At 44.5% G+C, this 25,448-nt stretch overlaps 1 protein-coding gene across 8 annotated transcripts in view; it reads right to left on the reverse strand.

Annotated features, from left to right (window-relative positions):
- SERTAD2 (SERTA domain containing 2) overlaps positions 1-21,022 on the reverse strand; it is a 101,829-nt gene extending 80,807 nt beyond the window's left edge. For 2 of the 8 annotated variants that reach the window (XM_064146191.1, XM_064146190.1), the window contains exons 1-2: positions 20,331-21,021; positions 18,742-18,885 (exon numbers count right to left, since the gene is read on the reverse strand). The gene's annotated coding sequence lies outside the window, so the exon portion shown is untranslated. Of the gene's footprint in view, positions 1-7,559; positions 7,601-10,363; positions 10,381-16,079; positions 18,304-18,741; positions 18,886-20,330 lie in introns of those variants that run through there. The other 6 variants (XM_064146192.1, XM_064146188.1, XM_064146194.1 and 3 more) reach the window with 5 other exon arrangements.
- Between the last annotated feature and the right edge of the window lie 4,426 nt (positions 21,023-25,448).

Raw genomic sequence — 25,448 nt, forward strand, 5'->3', positions numbered from 1 at the left:
TAAGGAAAGGATTATTCTGTGTGAGAGTGGAAGAGCATTGGGACAGGCTTCCCAGAGAGGCTGTACAGTCTCCATCTCTGGAGGTATTACAAAGCCACCCGGATGTGAAGATCTTCATATGCACACTAACTTGCTCTCCTGATGACCTTAACTCTCTTTTCTCCCATCTTTTAATGGAATTTCTTTGAAGTTCAAATGGCTTCTGTAAAGTTTCTGTTGAATCAACTATGAGAGCATTTTTACAGCCCAGTAATACTGCTCTGTGGGTTAACTGCAAACAACATAAATAAGCATTTTCCTCCCTGTTTAGGAACTATGGGGTTTGGAAACATCTCCCCCAAACACCAATGACACAGTAAACACAGAAAATATGTAAAATTGAGGGAACTTAATTTGAGCTACCAAACCCAGTGAACTCAGCTCCATAGGTTCAATGTTTTACATTTACATTTATCAAGCCACCTGTTAGAAAGGAAAAAAAAAGTGTATATATATATATATATATATATATATATATGTATAAAAGAAGTTGAGAATCAGTACATCCTTCTCAACCCTCAAGATAAGCAAACCATGAAAGTCAAAATATTTAATGTTTAAGAGGAAACACTAAGAAGGTTCATTGGCTACAGCATGCAAGTTAGTCGAGACCTTGCTGACTGCCTTCACAAGAGCAATTTCCATCACTGCTGGATAGCACCATTAAATTGATACAGTATCAGACAAAACACATGCTGCCTTTCTAGTCTGTGACAAATTTTGAGGGCTGATGACAATTTTCAGTATGAAAGTTTGGGAACTTTTACTTTGAAATGATACATGGCATGTCTTTATGTTACTGACTGTCTCCTCTTGATCAATTACCTTTGAGCCTGTGTGGAGGAGAAATACTAGACAGGATACCACCACCTAAAACAAAACTGAGAACAGGCATTTTGAAGTCTAGACACAATTTCCTCTTTTGGAAGTATTCTGATCTCTGTATCTTCCTCATGTAACCACACTAGGGTAAAGCTTTCTCAAGGTGGCCTCAGTTAGAGGCCACCTTGTATACAGACGACATTTCAATCCAGCACTTACTTCAAAGCAGAGCCATACACTAACTTGATCAATAACTACACAGAAGCAGCAATAAAGTAATACTTTCATCTTTTGCTGTCAAAGTGGGTCCAGAACAAGGCCACAGAGATGATCAGAGGGCTGGAGCACCTTTCCTATGGGGAGAGGCTGTTGAGCCTGGAGAGGAGAAGGCTCCAGGGAGACCCTGTAGCAACCTTCTAGTACCTGAAGGGGACTATGAGAAAGCTAGGGAAGGACTTTTTACAAGGACTTGTAGTAACAGGATGAGAAGGAATGGATTTAAGATGGAAGAGGAGAGAGTTAGACTGGGTATTAGGAAGAATTTCTCTACAGGGAGGATGATGAGACACTGGAATAGGTTGCTCAAGGAGGTTGAGGATGCCCCCTTCCTGCAGGTGTTCAAAGCCAGGTTAGACAGGGCATTGAGCAACCTGGTCTAGTGGAAGGTGCCCATTGCCATGATAGGATGGATGAAACTAGATGATCTTTAAGGTCCCTTCCAACCCAAACTATGATTCATGTCTTGGGATACAACACAAATCCCAGACACTGGAGAGACATTTCGAAGATCTCTATCAGTATTTCGCACAAATTCCTTACTCCACTCTTCCTTAACATGCCTCTGGTGTTCTTTAAAACATTGCTGAGCACACACATTGGCAAGAGAGTGTTTGTAGGGTGTTTCTAGTTGGGCTCATAAGGATTTCTGTTCCATATCCAAGCACTGATGAGCAGTATCAAACTTCATATAGGCTTGCCAATGTGAGCTGTGCCACTCGGGCTGATCTTGTGCCCTTCAGGTGAATTGGAAGGGACTTGCATTTTTCCCTTTGTAAAGCTGGCACCAGCCTGTTCTGCATTCATGTGCTTGAAATTTCTCTCTACCTAGCTCCAGCACCTACTGGAAATCCACTTTTGTGCATTTTGCTTCCCAATGCACTGCAGAGGCTTAAAGAGTTGCTTTAAACAAAGTAACCCCTCAAGAACACTGTTTCTGTGGTGATCATGGTCCTGTGTTCTCCAGCTTCCTTTTTTTTAACTCCTGCATGTGTTCTGTGCTTTGCAATTCGTTCTGATGACAGGCTTCCAGAATGTATGATTGCATGTATCATCCACATATATCTCTATTATCTATGCATGGTGATACTCCTTGGGCTGACCCCCGCCATCTAATGCTGCACTTTCTGTATGTATTGCAAATTGGTTTAGCCTCTGTCTGCAGACGGTCTGTATGCTTTGACCTTTGCTTAGCTGTGCTCTTCAGCTCTTTTACTGCTTTTTCATTAGGGAATCATTTGGAGTTGCCTTCCACATGCACTCTGCTCTCTGGAAAATAAAAACAGCTCTGTTTTTCACTGTGACTGACTTCCAGTTTTATCTGTCTGTTATAAATGCTGTTAAGTTTTTAGGTCTGGAGAACTACTTCAAGGGTATGCACAGCACTGCTCTGAATAAGGGAGCTGAACAGTTTTAATTATAACCCCTTGATCCAGGATTAATTCTAGTTGCTTGTGCAGTGAGTGGCAGGGGACTACAGCTCCCTTTCTTCTGCAGGTGAATGTGTCCCATGTTATGCTCAACTAAATACAGATTCAAGAAGCCTAAAATCAGTTGTAATTCAAGGAACAGCCTTTAAGATTCCTGTTTCTCTAAAAGTAGAAAACTTGTTATCAATCACTTACTATAACCTAGGGAAGTTTAGGCAATTCAAAATACATAGGTTTAGGATACCCAAAATATTATCTCCCTCTCTGGAGATATTCAAGACCTGCCTGGATGCTTTCCTGTGTAGATGATCCTGCTCTGGCAAGGGAGTTGGACTGGATGATCTTTTGAGGTTCCTTCCAGCCTCTAACATTCTGTGGTTATTTTTTCAAGTCAGCAAAAACATTTTTTCCACTTTTGGTTCAAATGAACTGTGCTAGTTTAACAGAGGCTTTTCCCTATAACATAGAAGTGAGGGAAAGCAACATGTAAAAAATCAACTCCTTATTGCAACCTGGAGATAACATAACGCACAATTACCTTAGCCTATTGGCAGAAAAAGTACAGCAGAAAGCAACAGCAAGCAGAAGGCCAGTGAGCTACTACCCCATCCTTCCTCGCCTGACTGCCATCTCAGTGGAAAAAGCCAATACCCAAAAACCTGGAAGCCAAAAGAGCAACTGGAACAGGAAGCCTCTCAAGCTCCACAACACTTTGCTCCAGCCAGAACTCAAAGGTGTAAGAGGCAGGATGGTTTTGAATAACAGAAGCAAATTTTCAACTTAACCTATGACACGAACCTATGACTTTGGCTCAGCCAAAGTTAATCACAGCTCTAATAATTTCTATCACACAATCAGAAAATCATTTTGATTGGAAAAGACGCTTCAAAAGCGTCAAGTCCAACCACTAATTCTACGAAATTTGGTGCTACATCATTTCCCTTCTGTGTCCTGTCTGCACCTCACTACTTTCCACTTTGTTAACCAGTTAAAAATAAAAATCTTGTGATGGAGTTTCTTACTACTACATAGTGCTACAGCAAATGGCCTCTAGTTCCTTCCACAGAAAGAGGAGTACATCTTTGCAGGTGGTATTCCTCACACAAGTACACACAGCATCCTTTTGGGACCTTCTGGGCGTTGGCAGTCCTCTTCATTTCACCCACTGGAGACTGCAGTGAATCTTGGTTCTCTCATATGTCAGATTCAGAACCAATGCAGAGGAGCTGAGTCTCTCCTGCAACACAGAGTCACAGCATCATAGGGTTGGAAGGGACCTCCCGAGATTGAGTCCAACCCCCCTGACAAAGCAGGATTGTCTAGGGCAGGTTGCACAAGAACATGTCCAGATGGGTCTTGAGAAGCTCCCCAGAAGGAAACTCCACAACCGCTCTGGGCAGCTTGCTCCAGTGCTCCATCACCCTCACAGTAAGGAAGTTTTTCCTGATATTGGGATGGATCTTCTCTGTTCCAGTTTGTATCCATTGCCTCATGTATACGACAGAATCACAGAGCATTAGGTGTTGGAAGAGACCTCAAAAGGTCATCTAGTCCAACTCCCTGCAAGATCAGAACACCACTGAAACACCATCTTCTTGACATCCACCCTTCAGACATTTGTAAACATTAGTACACTCACTTTTCTCCAAACTAAACTCATGTTCAACTGGCAGTCAACATCCCCAGATCTTTTCATACTGGACAGTTCCTGACCTCCAAAGTCCCAAGAGACATGATCACTGCTGTGGTCTTTTGGGTTAGAGGGCCTTGGTGCTGCCAAAGACAATTTCCTTACTTGAGCTTCTTTGAGTTTCCAAGCTTTTGAGATTCACTGGTTTAGCCTCATTTTTATCTGGCAGAACATACTTTAGATGGCTACTCTGGACATACTTTTTGTACAGTAATATCAAGAAAACAAGAGTTTTGGTAGTTGAGCATACCAGCTGTGAGCAGTGATACATAGGAAGCACTGAAAAACCACGGGGAGCCCTTAGTGATAGGTGAGAATGCTGTACCTCAGAGCCTATGCTAGTGCACCATGCAGAGCTATGTACAGCAAAGCAAGTCTGAAAAGGCGGACTTCAGATGTTGGCTATGAAGAGCTTAATTCAACCTGGACGGTTTGGCTCTACTCTGATCCCAACAAAAACTCTCAGAAGTTACAAAACTCAAGCCATGAGGGTCTTTTGCAAGTGCCTGCACACAGCCTCGGCATCATTCCAGGTCCGGCTGGCTGACTTTTTTTTTTTGGTTGCAGTCAGCAACACAAGCCAGAAAATTACTCCTACTGCCAGCTTCTCTTTCCACAGGCATCAAAAAACTAAAAGTGACTATGTGAACTTGTCAATTGTTTATCCAGAAGCTTGCCAGGACTTCCTGGAACACGGAGGACACAGAGGGGCTTTGCACCTTCGGTGCTTCCCGGTTGAATCAGAAACACGTCATGAGCACACTGCAGTAGAGTTACACAATCAAATTTGATGCTGTACTGAGTACTTAGTCTCCTTCTTACCACCCTGCATAGATGTGTGCTGAGAGACATGGTTTAGTGTCAGACTTGGTAGAGTTAGCCAATGGTTGGACTTGATCTTGATGGTCTTTTCCAACAAGACAATTCCATGATTCTATGCCCTTTCTTGCACAGAGAGTAGGAAACCAGTCCCAGAGCTCCCTTGGTAACCCAGGTGCTTGGTTCTCAGTTAAAAAGAAAAGGCTTTTATTTATACCGTTCCCTAATATCTTCAGGTACAAGAGGCTCAAGGTCATGCAGGACCAAAGGCCTCAAGTCAGAAGAACAGTGCAACTTGACTTTCCATGGGCCAGCCCACTTTCATGTGCTGTGGCCGTGCTGGAAGGAGACACAGGCAGAGCACAGCTGTCAGAGCACTCAGCACAGACATGACACTGACCCCACACAGCTTCTGATGCCTGTGCTTGTCAAGACGCCAGGGCTGTATATAGTTAAATACCCCAGGGTGAAGGGAAAGCCTCAGTGATTTTCAAACCACAGCTGCTACACCATTTGTACAGTGGAGAAAAGCCTTGGTAGGTAGAAAGGCACAGAAGGAGCTGGCAAAGGATTGCAAATTCTCCTTCACTGTCCCTTTCCTAGGCAGTGGCAGATGATTTTGCTGCAGTCTCAGGTGTCCTGAACAATAGCCAGGGAACCAGCCCCCGTTTTGGTGGTACAATAGAAACTGGCTTTCTGGGAAAGAGACAGAGACAAGTCAAGCCAGTTCCAGACTGTCACTTTTCCTACTGGCTCATTCTGCTCAAATCACAAGCTGGAAAAACTGGAAAGGTAAGCAGTCCAAATTAATGGGAACATCAAGTGAACTGGTTTGTTTATGTATTGGTTTAACTGGAACAGGGAGCACAAATCCAGCTTTGGGCACTAGTTTTGTAGACATTCCCTTCACTTACTTTCCACCCAAGAAAGCTGTGTGAAGGTCTCAATTATTTTCTGGTCTGCTCTCAAAACACAACTGGTAGGAAATAATCAATTTAAGCCTAACGATTAAAAAATCCCCAGGTATATATTTACAGTTCATTTCTGCCATAGAGCAGACTTCACCAGGTGCTCAATTGCATTTCATCCTTAAGAGCAAACAAGGGCTCCTGCAGATTAGACCTTCCCAGCAGAGCTGTTGCAGATGAGCAGATTGTGGTGTCCTGCTATCACTGAGACCACAGCGGTACAAGGATTCTGCTTACTAAACACTGTAAGTTAAAGCAAGCACCACAAAGGGAAGAGAAGAAGAATGGATCTTGCACATCATTCTTAAACCATTTTATAAGAAGTGCAGGATGGGCCCATATTCTGCAGACAGGGAAACTAGGGCATAGTGGCTTTGTAACAAAACTGAGTGAAAGAGCAAGTGTCTAATTCCCCTGTACCTCAGGGCTGACCATCCCCACCTCAAATCCATATAATCAACAATCCCAGAAACCAGCTTCTTCTGTCTGACCTGAATGAGAACAGAAACGGGTCCAACCACCTTGCACAGCTTAAGACTACAGTATGACATAACTGCAAGTCATTGCCATTTAAAGGTTAAAAAAACCACAAAACCAAACAAAACACACAAGTCCACACTTGCCAAGCACAGCTCCATTGTCCACTACTGACTTTCAATGACAACTGCTGCATCTTGGAGAGCTCTGTAGTAATAAAGATACTACACTTCCTCTGCAGGATCAGAAATCAGAGATTGTCACTTATCTATATAAAAGGTACATGAAGGAAAGTATCCCACAGCCACACTGGCTAACACAGCAATGAATTCTTTGGATGCTCAGCACAGAGAAATTTGCTTGTTACACTATATCCCACTGGTCAGCACGCTAAAAATCTCCACACAAGATTTCTGGCTTTCCCAGTTAAGCTTACCGACAAAAAGCCTTTTTTTGCCTTTAATGACACCACCATTTAATGCAAAGATATGATGAGTTCCTATCTCACTGTGGTCCCACAATTATAAGTCATTATTCACTGAACTTCACTTTTTGATGTATGAGGAACAGCAACATATACTTAAAGAGCTCTATTTAAACTGGCCCTATAGTTGAAACAAATCATTCCAAGAACAGCACTGCATTACAGTCAGAACTGCTCAAAAGCTTAGGATACAATATTCTCTAGTATTCACAGAGCCTAATATCGTCAATCAGAAATTACTCAAGCTGATGTATCTCTCTTTAAGTCAGAGTTCCTCCAAACAAGAGGATGACTGATAGTCAGAGATTACCAGGATAGCCAGACCTGTCTGGTACTGATGGCTAACAGAGCATTGCCTGCTCCTAGACTGCAAGGGCAATGTAAGCTTTCAAACTTCACACGAGGGAAAAACTGAGAGAAACAACTCCTCCAAAAAACACCCACAAAAACAACACAACAAAAACACAAAACCAAAACAACAACAAAACCCACAGTCAGAGAACAACATATGCACCACTGCAGCTTCATGTCTCTCCTCTACCCCTCCCAATTACCATTTAGAAGGTAAATGCTGTGAGGACCTTTCCAGGAATAAGCAGCAATGCTTGGATCAGGTTCTGCATTCAGCCTATCACTGACAGGATTATCTTAAGAATTCAAACGGGACCTAGGTTAGAGGTGGAAAGTCCCATTGGGTATGCCTCAGAACACTCTGGAAAGTGAATGAGGTCATTCCTACATGAGGTGCTCATGGCACACTGATGTCATAGGAAAGAAGGAGCTGGATTTGCATGCCCTAAACTGCACCTAAATCTCTGTATCCTTTCTTTCCTTTCAGTTGACTTTTGGTCTTCAAGCACAGAGCCATAGGTGGAAATTAGGCCACAAGAACCTGGTTTTCAGCCTCTCAGCAAGCGGAAATACCCACAAGTGACTCAGACTAGAAGAGATCGAACATGTTACAGAAGAAAATACACCTGCTGAGTACACACATACAAACACACAGCAATGCAATTCTTCTCTGCCTCAGGGGTCCTCAGGCTTTGAACTCTGACCTGCCAAAGAAAACTAGAGCTGATTTTATATATGCAGAGCATGTCGCAACTGGACACTGAAATGTGCAGTGTGAACCTCCACCTGCTGACCACTCTCTGCAGGATTCACAAGCCAGTTTTCAAAGCCAAACATTGTATGCATCACCCCTTAGCCATATTACCACTGTACTGCTCGCCTAAGTCAAGCTACTGAAATGCCTCCAAGAGCATGGGGAGTGTTATGTCTTTTCCATAGCTGTTACGTATCAGGCAAGAGTGCAAGCAGATAATACCTCAGGCATAGGTAAGAAAAATGGCAGAATTAACATAGCCAAATCTCTTTCACACACAAGCACACCCCCTGAAGGAAGCCAGAAGTGCTAATCTTGTTTATTACACCATAGTCTAAACAGCAATCACAAAGCTAAAGAACGTACCAAAGCATACCCGCCTGAAGGGTCTTCTCCAGGCCATTCTGTATCAGAGGAAAGATAAAAGCAGAAGCTTCAGACACAGCAAAAGAAAAGGTCTCCCCAGATATCAAGTCCAGCACTAGGCCCTAACACAAAGGAGTATTTCTCTCACCCTGTCAGAGTGGCTTTTTACAACACTGTTTCACATCCCAGTTCCAGAGGACCCTCTGGAAGCACTATGGGAGGGAGCAGACATACAGTCTCTCTCACACAGCGTTCAGCTTCAGCAGCACAGGTGGGTTTTGCAATCCCAGCAGCTCCCAAGGAGAGCAGCACAGCCTCAAAACAGGACCTCTGCTGCTGCAGAAAGCCTACAGAATCCATCAACCTTCCCACTCTCCCTCACACCCAAAAATACACTAGGGAATAGGCCAGTACTTCACATTCCTGAGCTCAGCATGCTGCTGTCTAGAGATTGGCAACAAGAGATGTTAAGAACAGGGTGGCACATTAAACCTACTCACCACAAAGCAGCAACAAAGAGTTCATCCACAAGCTAAGGCAGGAACCTGTCTTTCAAAACGCCGAAGTTCCTCTCTTTGTGTACAAGGCACTTCCAGCAGTGCCCACAAGTCCCTATCTTCCCACCAGCAGAGCAGGACTTAGCTCCTTCAGGTAAGACAGACTGATGACTTCCTCTCTGCCATAGCCACTCCAACCTAAGTTGGCTGAGGTCTTGCAGGAGCAGTGCCCTAAACCTTCCAACCATCCTATGTAGAACAGAGAGATGACACTCAGCTTCTGCAGCAGAAACAAGTCCACCTTGCAGAAGAGACACCGGCTAAAATGCAGAGCAGCAATGGGGAGCAGAGAGGCTCTTCCTGTTGACAGAAAGTGCCACTGGTCCCAGTTCTGAGAATAACTGGTCCAAATACCAGCTCATTAGAAGCATCAAAGGCTCTGGGGACAGGTAGCACATCCTATACTCTACCTCATCTCCGACAATCCTTCAATAGAAGGAAACAGCAAAGACATGCCCAATTCCATAAACATGTTTTGCAAGTTTCAAGAGTGCTTCAAGAAGCTTCAGAAGTGCATTCAGCTTCTACATTGAGGTTTGAACTGCATATTGAGCTGGTCACTGCTGCTAGGTGAGGACACCTCCAGTCATGGTCAGCAAAAGAGAAAGGTAACAACAAAAGCTCAGTACTGACATGAAGGGGTGTGTCTTTGTACTGCTCATTCTGACACCGTATTGAACAATCTTCTACCAAAACATAGGCAATAAAATTCTTTCTTAGCACAGAAACATTTGGTCAGAAACAAAACAAGGTCTTCTCCCACACTTGATGTTACCAAGGCAGTGCTAGAAGCTTTGCTACTCATCTTTCCATACTTGAGGATGTTCCACAAGTACTCCTCTGCTCCTATCCCCTCCATGCCACACTCTAGTAAAGAAAATCAGATCTTGGGCCACCAAGGAGGCACCAAAACCATACACAAACAATGTAAAACTGCCCTATTTGTGTGTCCTGAGGACTGGCTCTACACACTGGTGCCTGAAGAACAAGCATGTTGTAAAGGCATTATGTTTCCAGTGGTAAGATGGATGGGAAGAGTGCCAGACACTAGCTGTAACCCTTTTGTCATGCCAATTGCTGGCTGCTCCGAGGATGTACATTAGATACCTCCTTAGAAAAAAAAAAAAGCTCTGCATCTCATCCTTCCAGATGGAGGAATGATTCATAGGCACACAAGCAAGGGTAGATGATGGTTGAAGAGAAAACATTTTCTTTCTGCTTTGTGTTACAGACATGCTCGGGGGCCTTAAACACAGCAAAAATTGAAGGTGATGACACTTTGTGCCCCAAGGAATGCATGTGCAAAACCTCAATGCTACTTCTCACCAACCTTGTCAAGCCTCATGTTGCATGCACACACCTCACATGCCTCGTTCCCCTGCTTCCTCATTTCCACAGCATTTCTCTGCAAAGAACATGACAGAATAACTCCACTTACAGCCATCACACTGTGCAATGACAAACACTCAGGGGAAAGCATCCAAGAGACAGATCAGGTGTCAGCTCAGAACTGACCAAAGGCTGACTTGCAATGCAAAAGCAAAGCAAAGCATCTCTTTTCTTTCCAGACAAACCAAGGACCAAACTACACACATTTCCTAGGCCTAGATGCCTGATAAATGCAGAACAGACAGAAGGCTTGGTGGTCAGAGTGGTTGTTTGCATGGTGCCTGTTTTTTTCACACAGAGGCCACAACATGTACCTTTCTCCCCACCTCACCTGCATCTGTGCCACACACTCACTCTCAAGGGCCCTGCATCCTCAGAATCTCATTCTGTTTCTCAGTGCTAGGCTGTAAACTCCTACCTATTTACTTTTCTCTGGACACTCTATGAAGTCCTTGGAGCAGATTATCCATGAACACCTGGAAAGTACCTAGTGCAGGTAACAAGCAACTCCAAATAGTACATAAGCGCACAATGTGTACATTAATCCAGGCATACAGCATCTCTGACAATAAAAGCGAGGGCAGCAGGCTCTTCCTACACACAGTGGTGGAGAATCTACACTTTGGGAGATATTGCTGACCAGGAAAACCTTCAGAGTTGCTTTCCCCTCTAACCACTTCCCTCCTTCCCCCCATCACATTACCCTTTGCTGAAATCCATGCCCCACTTTTAGTTATTCTAATCAGTTTTGTGGGACAGCAAAAATCCAGCATAACCTTCAGAAACACACATGCACACACTGGCTGCTGTAACTTCTTCACTCCACAGCAGTCATTGGTAACAGCTTGCTGCAAAGTCTGGGATGATTTGTTAATTTTTTGTAGTGGCAGCCCCATGGGAGTGCCCTTTCCTAAAGGGTGCCCAAGGCATCCACCTATGCTACTTTCTCTTTTTGTAGAAGAGGCATTTTTCCTTAATCTCTCCTTAAGAGAAGGAAAAAGTGTTCAAGCAGAAGGATTTTTTCTCTACTGTTTTTGGGTTGAAGAAGTGTGACCTGGAGGTGCTGAAAGAGCTAGGGAGAGTATCTGCAGTACAATACAAACCTTTCACATCCCATCCTCCTCTGAACAGAAAGATGTAAAGTAGGCTGGGTAACTCATACATATACAGAATTGTTTCAGTTGGAAAAGACCATTAAGATCATCAAGTCCAACCGTTACCTACCTTGACAAGTTTGGTGTTAAACCATGTCCCTCAGCACCACATCTCTGCCTCTCTGAAACACCTGTAGGGATTGAGATGCAGCCATCTCCCCTGGGGAGTCTGTTTCAGTCTTTGAGAACACTTTCAGTGAAGACGTTTCTTCTAACATCCAACCTAAACCTCCCCTGGTGCAACTTGAGGCCATTTCCTCTCCTCTTACAACTTGTTACCAGGGAGAAGAAACCAGCCCCCACCTCACTCCAACCTCCTTTCTGGGAATAGTAGACAGCAAAGTCTCTCCTCAGTCCCCTTTCTCCAAGCTACACAACTTCAGTTCCCTCACCTGCTCCTCACCAGACATATTCTCCAGACTCTTCACCAGGTTTGTTGCCCTTCTCTGAATCTGCTCCAGCACCTCAATGTCTTTCTCGGAGTGGGGACCCAAAAAATGAACTGATAACTGTGTAAGTGTGCAATTGCTCCAACTCCTTCAGAATCAAGGTTCAGGTGAGGAAGAAAGGGAAAGGAAAAAGAAAGAAAGACAAAAAAAGGCAACACAGAATAAAAGATAAAAGACCCAGAGATAATATGGATTCTTATAATTTCCTTGGGCAAGCAGCACAGGCTATTTTTGTGCCCTATGCAGTTTGTTCACTCATGCTGCAACAGCTCCAACAGGAATCTGGATCTGCATCTTTCCCATGAAACTAATAAGGATAACTCCACACTAGAGAAGGAGAATAAAAACAACACACAACAAGCAATCTAAACAGAGAGAACTACCATCTTGTTAAATAATACGTTAAGAACTCATCTGCAAGTCTGTCTTGGCCAACGAGGGACATAAATCAGAAAGATACAGTAATAGTCACTAGCATGCAATTAGGTACTGCTGTAAGCACTTTGACTCTGGATTTCTTGGATACCAGCATTTTCAAACTCTTGTTTTACAAGAGCAATAGGATAGCTGTCCAAGTGCCACAGTCAAACTATGATACCAGGACACTGAGGTGATGGATTATCACATTTTTTATTCTTAAAAAGAACATGGTGGGGGGCAGAGAAGAGGATGATATCTGAGATTGCTTGCTTTTGCCTTTTATTTTTTCCTCCCCCTCTCTCTCTTTTGGACTTCTCAAGGTAGGAATGCCACAAAAATCTGCAATCTGAAAAGACAGAAATTGTCTTCCCCTAGAATTTGCACTGAAATACTTGAAAAGCAGAAATAAATTAAAAAATATTCCCAAACAAAGAGCAGGTAAAACAGCCTTATTGTTGGCTGAATCTTGGAAGGATGCCCTATTCCTGGGCATTTTCCTATTGCATATCGGGCTGCTAACTCTTTCACTTGCTATTAGGCCATGACCATCACCACTCACTAAGCCTAGGGAATTAATTCAGCTCTGTTTAGAAATGTTCCTCCCAGGTATGTTTCCTCTCACAGAAAAGAGGGCTGCCTGCCTTCCAAAACTTTTAAATTAGCAGGTTCAGCAAAGGCTTGGTGCATGCCCTTTAAAGATGTTCAATAGTTTCAAGGTTCTCTTAAAAAGGTTATATCTTTTGCCTTCACATCACCACAGAACACCTATCTCATTTTACACTGTGGTTCTCATCACACTGCAACACAAACCAAACATTAGCTCTTTTAACTTCACACATCTTGCTGGGTTTGAGGATTTTACTGTTGTTGTCTTTGGTTTGGTGGGTTGTTTTTCCATTATTGAAGGTATTATGATACCTTCAATACATACCTACATACTTATTGGTGCGGAGTACTCAATAGGCCCCAACTCTGAGCTCAATTTCTTTGGCAACAGGAGGAGGGAAAACCCACTAAATCTTAACAACATGCCTGCGACACCATCTCAGAGATCACTAGTAGCCATGACATACTAAGACAAGAAAAGGCTAAAACAGAGAAGACACACAGATACAACAACATAAAATAAATGGAACTGAGCTCCACAAAGCATAGAAGAAGCAAAAAAACTGTGTTGCTGTAGCACAGTCTGAAGCTGGTGACAACTTGGTATTATTGCTGGCTGTGGTCCTGACTCCTGGATGACTGCACCAGCTCATATCACACCTCCAATAGGCTTTCTCTTCACATTTTCCTTTTTGGACTGTGGTGCAGCAGTGGTGACCCTTGTTCTTGCCATGGGTCGAGGACACTAGATAATTTTGGCATCTCATACAGATTCACAGACTGCACCAGTTTGGAAGGAATCCTCAAAGGTCATCTTGTCCAAACCCTTGCACTCAGCAGGGACACCTCCAAGAAGATTAGCTGCTTTAGGCCCCAGCATTTTTGAGCTTGAATACCTTCAGGGATGTGGCCTCAACCATATCCCTGAGTAATCTGTTCCAGTATCTACCACTCTCAATGTGAAGAACTTCCTCCTGATATTCAACCTAAATCTACTCTGCTCCAGTTTAAAAGCATTGATTGCCTCCTTGTCCTACCTCTACAAGCCCTTCTAAACAAGTCCTTCCCCTGCCTTTCTGTAGGTCCCCTTCAGATACTGAAATGCTGTTATAAGGTCTCTCCAGAGCCTTCTCCCTCTCCAGGCTGAACAGCACAACCCTCACAGCCTGTCCCCATAGGAGAGGTACTCCCGTCCTCTGATCATCTTTGTGGCCTTGTTCTAGACCCACTCCAGCAGGTCTGTGTCTTCATGTTGTGGGACACAGTAGCTCAGGTGAGGTCACACAGACCAGAGGGACAGAATCACTTCTCCATCTGCTAGTTAGGCTTCTTTTGATGCAGCCAAGGATGTCACTGGCCTTCTGGGCTGCAAGCATGCATTGTTGGCTCATGTCCAGCTTCTCATCCACCAATATCTCCATGTATTTCTCTGTAGGGCTGCTCTCAATTTCATCAGCCCCCAGCCTGTATTGATATTGAGGACTGCCTCCTCGACCACTGCATAGCAGCAGTACAACCAAAACCAAGTGCAGCCCACCAAAAAACAAAGAGCAGGAGCTGGATGCCTGTCCCCCACATTTCATATTCCCACTTAAGCTTTTAAAGGAAAGATCAGTTGCTATTTATTTGTACCCTATGTAAAGCAGAGTTATTCCAAGATGTTAATGTGAATTTGTAAGCAAGCAGCAACACTAGGAGCTGATTAAGACTAGAAAGAATGACAACAAATTGGGAATGGTGGTGAGGAAGGCTAGAAGATAGTGGAGAGAAACAAAAACTATGCCACAAAAGGAATTCAGTAAGATAGAAAGCAAGCAAGCAGACAATAGAAAGATACTTAGAAAAAAAGATAGCTGAAAGTGAGAATCGCTCCACATAAACATCTGAATTCATTCCCACATTCCAGTTTTTTTATGGGAATGTCGAATTTGGATAAGCACTATTGCATTTTGCCCCACAGCAAATATATGAACATAGACTCTAAAATTCTGAAGAGGAAGAACTGAAGAACACACTTGTTCTCAGAACTAATGCTTTAATCACATTAGTAACAGTTTATGAAAAGACAGCAAAGTGACTACAATTCCTTCTCTACCTAGATGCTACTTTTTCTGAGCCTCCACCACTACTGAAATTTTACTGTTTTGAAAGACTTCACCCGTGCTACTTCTTGGGACTTTCCTCCCTATCTCAGTTACGAGTGAAAAAGGTTTTGTTCAGGTTCAGCTAAGATCTCTTCATCCCTGCTGTTGAGTCTTTTATTTCTGTGTTCTTAAGCTGCCCTTAACTGGCCACTTGTAGCAGTGCCAGAGATAGGAAGCACTGAGGATTACTCCAAACTACTGGCAAATACTGTAGAGAACCGGGAATTTCCTTGCACACCATGTTACTCCGACTCCCTGTCCTTTCTGTGACTTCACCTGCTTGCAAGCGTTAGAGAGCAGAGTGTCATTTTTAAGCTGTAGCTGAATGCTCAAAGCACCATGCTGACCCTCACTGGCTCTATTTAATTAGAGATTAGCAGAAACAATAAAGTATAGACACAACACCCTTGTTTCAGTGAAAATGATGGGGTTTGGTGAAAAAGGACTGAGATAAGAAGAAGGCTGCCTATTTAATCTGTACTGGAGTTTACATTTGTTGGAACCACCCTCCCACCAGAATTGCCTTTGAATGTCAACACCAACCATATCATTAAATTTTCCAAGTTGCTGACCTTTACTGTTGCTGCATCATAGTTCCAGCATTTTGAACTGTTTCTATTCATACAAGAACATGCTCTGTGTGCCCCATGGTAAATGAATGCTGTACATACACTGCTGACATGTCACAAAAGAGATCTAACTGTCACATCCCTGAAAAAGCTGCTGACCTTGACCTTCCCAGATTCATAAGGTCCATCATTTAGGCTATCCACCACTAAAGCACACAGGTGTCCTAGGTTCCTCCAAAATCTTCAATGTATCTTAGCTTAATAAAACATTCCAGAGTATTTTATCAAGGGTCATAGCATACAGGTAACTTAATATAATTTGATTATGAACTTAAGTTTAATTTCAAGCAGGAAGAAGGGGAGCAAAAAACACAGACATAAGGTCCTTGAATTAGAGGACAGCCCATTCCCATTTATAGTTGTTCTCAATGCAAATGACTTCTATACATCATCAGAACTTACTGCATCCTGCATGTTATGCAGTGCTCAAAATAAGGCTGCCATTTCTCTGAAAGATCTTAATGTGATGAATGATCTGGTTACTCTTCTTTCTGGCATAAAGGCAAGAGAAGCTTTGAGACCAAGAGATAAAGGCCAATGCGTACTACAAATCTTACAGTGATTAACATCATCCCTCCTGACTCCCATCTCTGAAAACAGTTAAGGTCACTATTTCTCTTTTAACTGTAGATTTCAGTACATCTCATCACATCCCTGCAAACACTTGATGTAATTTAATTTAAAGCAGAAACTGGAATGTCAGGAACACAGAACGTTTGGGCTGCAGCAAAACCCCACACCAGCACATCATCAGAAGGATAAGTGACCTTCACTCTTGCCTCTTCTGACAAACAGACACACTTGATGTCCCTTTGCAGGCCAGGATGTTAGTGTGATTTCTAGAGACAATCTAATAAAGATTTTAAGGAGTTTGAACAAAAATAATAAATCTGCCTACTTATTGTCTGAACTGAAGAACCTGCCTTTCCAAATCAACTAATGGTTTGGCAAGCCTGAATGAAAGGCCGACAAACAAAGAGCATCTTTTCCTTTCCACATGGAATCTGCAACAGGAATAAGAAACCAGCATTTTATAGATTTCCATAACATCACCTCTACAGCTTAAACCCAGCTGCTAATGCTAATTCACTGATGCTATGGAGCCTTCCCACATAATTATACACTCTCTACTTCGCTGAGCCCCAGGGCACTGTTTCTAACTTTCCAGAGGACCACTGCACCAAAGGTAGAAACACAAAATCCCCTCTCTTTCATTATCCAAAGCAAACTGCAAAATAGACTTTGCTTATTTAAAAGGGAAATTAGAGAGGCTTAAATTTTAAGACAGGCAATAATCTGCCAGCCTGCATGTATTTTCATATCTGATATTGTGACAACAAATGCTCATTTAAACTCTTCTCCCCACTCCTATGGTCTTTCTTCTTCCTGAGAGTACACAACAATACAACACAGAAATACTGCAACAATTACAGTTTCCAGGGAGAGATCCCAAAGTCCGTTCAGAAGTGTTTCAAGGGGATGATTCAGATTCAGGGAATTTTGTGAATGTCACTGGAATTAACATTATAAAAGATTTGCCAATTGTTACCAAAGCTACAGAGAATATTTTATAAGTGAGTAGGTATTTAAAAGCTATTTTAAATATTTTTTTCTTTAAAAAAAACCCCAAACCTGAAACACTGTAAACCAAAAGAAAGGAAGGTATCTTCTCTTGAGTCTAAAATCCAAAATGTGCTAAATAATGAATGAAGTAAACTCTGCCATTTTTCTCCACTTCTTAAATTCAACACTCCTCTATTCAGTAAGACAGCTCCAGTATACTTCCAGTGAGTTTTGCTCAACTAGGAACTGCAAAATTCAGCCCAATTAATCTAGCACTGTCTATCTGGAAAGAATGTGGTAGAACTCCGCCATATAAACACCCTCCCAGAACCGAACGACTGTACCTAGTCCCCTTTTCTTGCTCCCCTGGTTTTACCCTGCCTTGATATTCCAGATGCAACTGTACTGTATTCACCAGCTCCATCACGATTTAGTGTGAGCTAAAAGGTCTTAATTTTCCTCAGCTTTCCTATGTATATACTGATTTGGAACCAGTTAATCTATTTCTTCTCGGTGCAATGTGTGGGTTTTTGTTCAAACAAAGAAGTTGACAGTATCAATAGAGAGTTGAAGAGCCTCTAAAAAACAAACTAGTTTGCATAATTAATTTACAATAACATCTCAATCAGTGACACAAAAGCATAGCAATGAACACAGTCATAGGAGGAAATGAAAACATGAAACAAACATGAAAGGATTGTGTCTTGTTCTGAAAGAGCATCAAGCAAAACCTTCAAGTGATTTATAAGCAAGAACGTAAAGGCAGAAGACAGTCCTGCTTTGTTAGACATATTTTTCTTTACGGGCTGTTTAGCATGGAGCACTCTTCTGAGATTGTAAGAAGACAGCGAATCTGAACTGTAGCCACACCAAATAGTATTATCTTCCGACAACATCACATCCAAGCCATTATCAACTGCTTTAAAGAAAACAAAACAACTGAGGGCCTGATCCTACCCTCACTGATTTCAATAACAAACATTTAAACAGTGCAGTGTGAATGTTTAGGGGTTGCCTGGAAAAGGAGAGGAAGAGAAGGAAAAACCCAAACAACTTCGGTTTAAACACTGCATGTATGCATGGATTTCCTCAAAGTGGAATTTCAGGACAAGATAATACTGTCCACAGCAACAAGGGAAAGCTAAATACACTGAAAACTTACTTGCCTGTTTCACCGTTGCCATACAAATCTTAAATAGGGGGGGTATTTTTGGTATGATCACTTTTAACAGAGCAGATTGACATTTAATCCCCTTAAGTTTTCTTCATAATTGAAGAAAAATCGTTTATCCAAAATATTTTTGTTCCAAGGAAGGGAGGAAATAGTTACGAAAAAAGTGAAGTACCACTCTACCTCGCCCAGATTGGTACTGCAGCACACAAGTAGTCAAATCAGCATCCAGGGAGTACTTGTGCACCAAAGTGCCACTCAGGGTGGTGTAGTTGGGTCCGAGGACAGAAGGAAACAGAGCTTGTCACACCGCTAGTAGAGGTCTTCCTGAAAATAAAGGTTGTTTCATTACTTCTCACATTAATACCAATCTGCACTGTTAATGAAGTTACAATGGTGCTGAACTAGTATCAAAGGAGAAGCAGGTCCACTTCGTATTAAGAGACCACAGCTCAAAGAGCCCCCATGAAGACACAGTAACAGATACATAGGAAGCTTTGGATTATAATGGACAAGTTAGTCCTTGTGACAGGGACTCGTTTTTCTGTTTGGTATCAATCTCAGCGTTGATTGTTTGCTTCTCTCCCTCTTCACTGACAAATGCAAGACAAGATTTGCTGAGGACTTCATTTCATGCAGAAATTTACTGATCTTAAAAGCATACTTAAGACTACACTTGTCACTGACTAGTGACACTTTACTACTTATTTACCAGAGTGTTTGCCTTTTAAAAAAAATAAATTCCCATAAAGGATTCTCAGCCTGATGCTGGCCTTTACTTTTAACTAAATTTCAGTAGATTTATTTTTCAGATGTCTGAGAAAGAGGATTTTGGAGCGTTGTGAGGTCTGGTAAACCTTCAGTTCAGCAATTAGTTTCAATATGATATGAATTATAGAGATCAAGCAATTAACCCAGCAAAGTACTAAGGCTTCAGATGCCCTGTGGATGGAAGCGCTGTTGTACTTGCCGTGCTTTTCCATGCCTCTGCTTTATTTTAACTACTCTGAACAAGAATGTATACCACGTTCACGTTTCTAAAAATACATTTCAGGAGGGGAAAAAAAAAACCCATACTAACTAAAATCAATAGCAATGAAATAGAGACATAGCCCTTTTAAATTAAGCTCTCCGAATACCAATCCAAGCTACCAGAACTCCTCACTGCAGACCACGGCTCCACTCTAAAATACACGCCAAGTCTAGCCCAGGTAATAGCGAAACAGCCAGGCACCAGAGGGTGGGAAGCAGGACGGGATCAATCACACAGATGGGCTTCCCTGCCTTTGCATTTTTTTCCCCAAGGAAGGCAGTGTCCGGAGCCTGGTTCAAGGGGTCTGGCCAGTCGAGAGCTGGCCCCTTGTCCCTCGCATAAACCTTCACCGCAGCCCCAGCTGCAGTCGCGATCGGGGAGGGTGGATAAAACAAAAATTACAACAAAATGTGTCATCGGCAGCATGACACGCACTTGTAGTTGGCAACGACGCCAGGTTTTGGGGGGGGGTCGGGGTTTTTTTTTAATTATTTCTTACACTCCTCCCGCTTTCTTTTCCAGTCCGAGGGGGAAAGTCAGTCCGCGGCCAGCGCCAGGCTGCGCTGTGAGGCGAATGCCCCCAACTTCGGAACAGTTGGCAGCCAGCGGAGGCACCCGGCCCGTCCCCGCCCCGCTCCTCCCCGCACAACTGGGGGCTGTTCGGCCCACCGCTCCCCCCCCATCCCACCCCAAACAGGCAGAAAAGAGCGAGCCTGGGAAGGCCGTGCCCGGCACTCACCCGTCCCGGGGGGGCTCCGCTGCGTTGAGGACCGTTGAGGACCAGGAGGCGCTGAGTGGAGCAGGGGACGACCAAATGGAGATTGGAGGATGAGGGGTGGGAGGGATGGAGTGTCAATGGAAAGAGGGGACGCGGGGAAGATAAGTGAAGAGGCAGTGGGAGACACGGGTGAGGAATTCAAACCGGAGAAGGCAATTAATTTAAAATGAGCGTGCGGCTCGGCACCGGGCTGCGCGACGCAGGCGGCGGCCAGGCGCTGAGGCGGCTGTGCTCTATCCCATGCCGCTGCGGTGGCCCCAGGCGGCGGCGGCAGCCGAGCTGGCGAGGAAGTTGGGGCCGCAGCCGGCAAGAAGGATGTGACACCGTGACAAGTACGGTCCGCCAGCCATGTACCGGGGGAGGAGGCGGGGGAGGCAGCCGCCCGCGCGTAAGGGGCCGGGGCAACCCAGGCAGCGCCGCCCGCCCGCACACAGCATTTAACGGCGCTGACGGGCCGCGCCGTGACTCACACACGGGAGTTAGTCACAGGGAGGGACCGGGGAGAGGAGGGGGAGGCCGCCCCGCCCCCTGGGCGCCCCACCAGCCTACGGAGCGCCGCGCCCTAGCAGATTGACGCCAGGGCCGACCAATGGAGACGCGGACCTGCCGCCAGCGCTGGAGCAACCCCCTCGGCCCAATGAGTCTTCTGAGGACACTGCCGCGAAGTGTTGGGGAGGGCTGAAGGGATTCCTGTGGGGTGGGAATTGCGCCCTTGGTCTGCCACTCTGGCCAACCAGTATTGAAGATTGGGTTGATAGGCGGCTGGGCCCAGGCCAATCACAAGGCTGCGGGGGAAGAAGCGCCCCCCTCCAGGCGAGATGGTCACGCAGAGAACGAGGAGCGGGGGAGAGGGTGGATGACTGAGTCCAGCCCAACCCAGCCCAGGGGAGGGGCGCGGGCATCCAGGCGGCCCCGAGGGCGGTGGGCGGGGGTTACCTCAGTGAGCAAAGGAGGCAGGCACCGAGCTGGCTGAGGCGGGGATTGTGTCAGCGAGGCGGGCACTGAGCTGGCAGAGGCGGGGGTTACCTCAGCTAGGCGAGGGCGGCGGGAGCGGTCCCGGCGCCCCTGGTACCCTGGGGAGGGAAACGGCTCGCCTCGGGACTGCTTGTGGAGCGAGGCCGGCGACCGGGACATGTCAGGGGCGGAGAGCGGGTCGCGGCGGGGCAGCGCGGCGCAGCCAAGGTCGTTTCCCGAGGGAGGAAGGAGATCGGAGCTGGGGGCTAGCTCCGGGGGAAGCCGGGTCGGCCCCGCTGGCTGGGGACGGAGGAGGGCTGGCCGAGTGACGGGCGGGAGGTAAAAAGCCTGAAGGGGGGGGGGGGGGGGGAGGCTGGATGCAGCCCGCAGTGACAGCCTCGGTTTCCCTCGGCCTCAGAGGCGCCTAAAGCTTGGAAGTAGTAAGTTGGGGTTTTCCTTGCCCACTAACAGGTATCACGGCGCAAGGTCTGAATACTTCCACCTAGCTTCTCTTTTTCGTTTCTCTATCTTTTTTTTAAATGTATTTATTATTATTTTTATTCTGTCAGGTTTTTAGAGACTGAAGCATGTATTAGGTTCCAGCATGATGTCGAGATACGACCAGATGAATGAAAAAAATACAAGTAATAGCTTCGGCAGCTGCAGTACAGAGCATGATTCCTCTTGTGTTGCTGGGGGGGTAGGGGGGTGGAATTGGCAGATAGGACCCGTATCAGTGGTGTTAAAAAACAATGCTGTTTTCACAAGTGATTAATATTGGAGGAATTTATTTTGGGTAAAGTGAAGAAGTAATGCCAGCAGTTTCCAGCAAATGCTGGAGCCTTACCAAAACAATTTAACCCTGCTGAGGGAAACAAGATGCTCAAACTGGGTTTGACCTCTTCGTCTCTACACACAAACTAAGACCTAGGTTTTGCCCTAAAAGCATGAAACAGCGGATAAGACATAGCACTATGTCAGGCCACACCTTGAGTACTGTGTCCAGTTCTGGGCCCCTCAATTCAAGAGAGATGTTGAGGTGCTGGAACGTGTCCAGAGAAGGGCGACAAAGCTGGTGAGGGGCCTGGAACACAAACCCTATGAGGAGAGGCTGAGGGAGCTGGGGCTGTTTAGCCTGGAGAAGGGGAGGCTCAGGGGGGGACATCATTGCTGTCTACAACTTCCTGAAGGGAGGCTGTAGCCAGGTGGGGGTTGGTCTCTTCTCCCAGGCAACCACCAATAGAACAAGGGGGCACAATCTCAAGTTGTGCCGGGAGAAGTATAGACTGTATGTTAGGAGGAAGTTCTTGCCAGAGAGAGTGATTGACATTGGAATGGGCTGCCCAGGGAGGTGGTGGAGGCACCGTCCCTGGAGGTGTTCAAGAAAAGACTGGATGAGGCACTTAGTGCCATGGTCTAGTTGACTAGACAGGGCTGGGTGCTAGGTTGGACTACATGATCTTGGAGGTCTCTTCCAACCTGGTTGATTCTATGATTCTATCAGAATAAGGAATTATGCTGACATTTTCCCAGGCTGCAAAAACACAGTTTTGTTTGCTTTAAAAACTTCTCTAGACAGAGTGCTATAAATAAAGATATTAATTTTATTTTCTTATTTTGGCATCCACAGTAATTGAAGAGCTGAAAAACTATACACTGCAGCAATTTGTTCTTGGGGGTTGGTTTGTTTGTCTGTTGTACTTTAAAAATGGCCTATGTACAGTTTTTCCTCACTTGCTTTTAAAAAAATCTGGGAAACTGGAGCGAAGATTTTGAAGTTCCTCCTTTGAAGCAGGAATGTTAAGTCACACACCTTAAAAAAAAAAAACAGCCCTCGGAGTTGACTCAGCATCTATGGCATCACTCTGCCAAGTGTCCTACAGTCCATAGCGTCTTGCAAAAAAATCCAGGATGGATTGTACTCAAATTGCTCTTACAGGAAAGTGGGAAAAAAATAAAGCTGCTAAGGCCATTGTGCCTGGGAGGTGGAGAGGAAGGAAGAAAAGGAAGAAAAATAATTTGTAAGGAGGAAAAAGGAAGGAAAGAATTTAGAAGGAAAGGGTTAGCATGCCAGTTTAGTAGGGTTAAAGTGGGATTTTTCATCAAAGCAAGTGCAGAAGTAGTGTCTTACGCCTTCCTGAGCAATCTAGCCCTGGCACATGGTGAATTTTAAGAAATTCATCTTTAGTATTTTGTGCTGCAGTCTTACACCCAAAGAAACACTGTGAAACAAACCTACCTTTGAGGGTTCTTCCAACATTTTCATCTTGCTGAGGTTCCCGAGAGTTTCTTACATACTAGGTTCCTTGGGCAGTGGCACAGCTCTGTTTGTCAGCTGTGTAAAGTCATAAATCTTTCAATGCTGAGATAATAGAGGAAAATAACAGTGTTTAATGCCTACCCCATCTTCCCTATTTCTTCAGTCTGCTCTGACAGCATCTAAAGGCTTTCCCACCCTGACTGGCACATGCATAAAACTTTGAGCATTTGTTGACTAATAGTTCCTTTCCTGTTGGAATCTGCTGAGCTCTGCTGTTGTAAATGCTGTTGCTTTAACACCTCTTGGATTAAAGTAAACTGAACCCACCTTATTGTTCTTTTATTGCATTTTACTTTACACATAATGCATCTTGCTCTTCCTTTGAGTGGCTGACTGTGTAAACATGAACATGCATTATGTTTGGCACAGAGAATGCAACCCAAGCCAGTTACCTTGGCATAAAGGATTCTTTTCAAGTAATCCTCCATCAGAAAATCTCCGTATTCAAATTGATAGCAAAAGCAGGGAAGTTAAGACTTGTCTGTTTTGTTGGATTTTTTTTCCTCATGCAGGTTAATGAACTTGCAAGGTTCTGCAGCCTTTAGCATGGCTCACACACTGGTTCCTGCTGAGTGACTTGTGAGCCCTGCACAAATAGTGTGACAGCATCAGGGACGTGATTGCCCATTTGACTCAGCACTGGTGGGGCCACACCTTGAGTCCTGGGTTTGGTGAGGGGCCTCTCACAACAAGAAGGACATGGAGCTGCTTGAGTGAGTCCAGAGAAAGCTGTCGAAAGGTCTGGAGGACAGGTCCAGTGACAAGTGGCTGAGGGAACTGGGCTTTTTTAACCCAGAGAAGATCTCCCCTCAACCTCCTCACTCTCTACAACTCTCTGAAAGGAGGTTGGAGCCAGGTGGGGATTGGCTTCTTCTCCCCAGTAAGAAGTAATAAGATGAGAGGAAATGACCTGAAATTGTACCAGAGAAGGATTAGGTTGGACATTAGAAGAAGCTTCTTGACTGAAAAGGTTCTCAACGACTGGAACAGGCTCCCTGGGGAGGTAGTTGAATCCCCATCCCCGGAGGTGTTTCAAAGAGGCAGAGATGTGGTGCTGAGGGACATGGTTTAGCCCCAGACATCGCCAAGTTAGAGAATTTTAGATTCAATAATCTTAAAGGTCTTTTCCAACCCAAACAACTGTGATTCTGTGATTCTAAAAGAGGACTTTGATCAGATTCTCTGCAATTGGTGCAATAAAATGAAGAGCAGTGTTGGACATTCATTGATAGATGTATAGGTCTATATACACACACAGGGAATGCAGAGAAGTTCTTCAAAGAAGTGTAAGGGATGGGAATTTCAGGGCAGGTTGTCTTTTGTAGCTGTGTCTTCCTTGACAGCAATATTCTAAGAGAATTGAGACAGAAACTAATGCCATGAATTTGGGCCCAGTTGCTTCTGGAGGTTGAAAGCAATCACCTGTGATCTGCTGCTGCAACCTACTACAGGGGCTTCATACACATATACACACGCACGCCTGGAGACAGTGACCTAGGTAATATTTTGTACCACGCTGGTGCTGCAGTTTCCCCAGTATGCAGCAGTGTTTCTTCAGGGCCAGTGTTAGTGAGAAAGCAATTATATGAAGATCTTGGCTTTTACTTTTAAAAATCTCAATTTCACTGATACAGATAGACGCTTGCAAAACACAGCTAGCTGCCAGAGGTGATTTCTGTTCGAGGTGGGTTATTTAGTTTTTGTTGAGTTGATTTCTTTTGAATCCATTGCTCAGGAGCAGTTTTCCTTCGAATAAAGCAAGCCAAACTATTCTTCAGTTAGACTGGGGTTAGAAATTGCAGTTT

The sequence above is a fragment of the Pogoniulus pusillus genome, chromosome 7 (assembly GCF_015220805.1).
Source record: "Pogoniulus pusillus isolate bPogPus1 chromosome 7, bPogPus1.pri, whole genome shotgun sequence".
NCBI classification, from domain to species: domain Eukaryota; kingdom Metazoa; phylum Chordata; class Aves; order Piciformes; family Lybiidae; genus Pogoniulus; species Pogoniulus pusillus.